The sequence below is a fragment of the Electrophorus electricus genome, unplaced genomic scaffold, assembly GCF_041902795.1.
Source record: "Electrophorus electricus isolate QZ-2024a unplaced genomic scaffold, ASM4190279v1 Scaffold176, whole genome shotgun sequence".
Lineage (NCBI taxonomy): Eukaryota > Metazoa > Chordata > Actinopteri > Gymnotiformes > Gymnotidae > Electrophorus > Electrophorus electricus.
Window position 1 is genome coordinate 7,466 of NW_027658457.1, and position 2,535 is coordinate 10,000.

The following is a 2,535-nucleotide window of genomic DNA, read 5'->3' on the forward strand; positions in this document are numbered from 1 at the left end:
GGAGCACAGGGCAGACAGATGTGGATATTTTGTGAATGTTGAAAATGGTTGAAAATGGATCTTATAGAATAATAGAGTATAACACACTGATTGTAACCTATTTATATTTTCATTTACGTTCTGTTTAAATACTGGTACATATAGGCTTGGGTGAAAAGATGCCATCAAACACATTATTTAATTTAATTTAAGACTTTCCCCCCGGTGCACCGTTGATATTTATTATGGCGTTGTATCTACTACACTTTTCGTTTCTCCTCTGATTTTTCTATTTTTAATTATCAAATTAATTAATCAATCAATTAAATAATCTATTTGTTGTTATTTTTTAAGCACTGAATACATCGTATTTGTTTGAAGATTGATCTTTTTATCTCCTGTGGGGTCAAACCGCTACTCACTGATCGGGGATCAGATCTCCCGAGTACACGTTGGAATAGAAAATACATTGCAAGTCCTCTTGCTCAAGAATGAAAGAGTGAGAACGAGTGAGAAAGAACGAGGTGTAGAGTGTTTATAGAGCAGTAACGACAGCAGAACGGGTAGAATACATAAGGCTCCATAAATTAAACTTCCAGCAATTCCATCAAATAGTCAGCGCTGCCTTTCCGCCATCTAGTGGTCATAAAGGGGAATGTAAGGAAGGCCAGGTCTAACATTTACTTGCGGCGAAATCACTTACGAGTATTATTCAAGCAGCATGAAAAACAATCAAGTTGTCTCGGCATTTTAAAATGTTACTTAACGTTACTATCTTTAATCAGGTTATTTCTAGCTACCGATGTGCTGAAGTCGGTATCACGTTGATGGGTAAATAAATGATTGATTTAATGCAGTAACTAGTCGGTGAACGGTGAGAAACGCAGGTTACAATATTGGAAACGTTTAGCAGCTTCTTGGCGGAACGGATCCCGCAGGCGTAGCCCACGCTAACTGACTGAATTTACGATAACTTAATTTCCCGTGAGGATAACGAGAAGGTGGGACCGAGCTCCCAAATCAATTACAATTTGGATCCCTATTGCCCAAATCTGCGCTAGTCATTAGAAGATAAAGTCGGTAATTCCACATGGAAAAATATTAGACTCAAACGTCAACAAGCTGAACATTATTCCACCGGAATCTGATTTACCCGACTGACAGTTTTTCGGTTTTCTAAGTGGCACAGAGAAACGCGGCACAAGCAGTTCACGGTGCGGTGCCCGGACGATCGTTCAGCCTCGTGCCAGGTCATCTTGGGCCAACTGCCTACACGACGAGAAATAGATGGAGGCATTCACGGTCGCTTCTGAAAAGAGCTTTATTCACGTTTTATGCAAGAAATTGATATGCATGCATGCAAACTCGTGGGAGAAACGATGGCTATTAGAATGAATCTTTTTGTGCACACGCCCTGTACGTATCATACCCACGCGAGGCACGGTGGCGGGGCACGGCAGCGAATTGCCTTGGCTGCACCCGCATTGCAACACGACCGAAACCTAGTCACTCTCCCCGCCCGTGGGAAGACTGTTGCATGCGTGGGGCTCGGCCGTTTGCGCGCGAGTGCGCGCTCCTTCTTTCATTCTAAATATAGCTGCGGACTACGTCCTTCTGCGCGAGTGTCTCCCTCACAAGCACACACCGGCGCTTTTTTGTGAGGAAGTTTTACACACGAGCACTCGGCGCAGAGTCGGCAGTTCAGCTGTAACAGTCGGAAAAGTCGACACAAGTTTGCGCGTTGTGTAGCGTTACTCGGTTTTTCTCTGACTAGGACCTCTGTTTGGATGGAATCACGCAGGTGACGCATCCCGGTATCTTATTTCTTTCACTTCCACCGGAGATTAAGATCGAGTTTAGAACGGAATAATCGTGAGTAAAAACGTAACAGCATGAACTTAATCATCACGACCCCCCCATCGCCTGTCCTCTTCCCGCGATCATCCCCGTGCCCACGCGCTCACCATGTTCATTACAGAATACTCAAACTCGAGGTCCTTTGCGAAAATGACAGAAAGCAGAATCCAGAACAAACATATCTTCAAAAGACGTCATGCTGTGGTAACCAAAGACGAAGGCGAGACTCGATTATTTTGCGTAGTACTTTTCACCACTCAGTGTCAAAGGTTATGTTTAGTTACATTTCGAGCTAAACTATTACACGATACATGGTCAGTTATTGAGCATTTTATATCATTTCATACTGCTCTATCAGATAAAGTCTTTCTCATTTTCTAACTTCTTTTAAAATGACATTCTATCATGATTTGTAAATCCGGACTGCATGGTTTTACATATTTTGGTGTTAAATATGTTGAATGAATCTACGTCATACGGTCTGTATATGTTTTTTTTTTCGAGCAGTTTTTTGGGTGCATTATTGATTGATTGACTGACTGACTGATCGATTGTTTTTTTAATGCACAATACGCCTACGAATTTGGTAACTGGCCTGATTTTGCTCGCACGCATGTAAGTATTTCGTTTATTAGCAAAGCGGTCTGGTTTCACAGAAAAGCTCTAGCATCCCCCCCCCCTCCCCCCCCCGCGCAACAA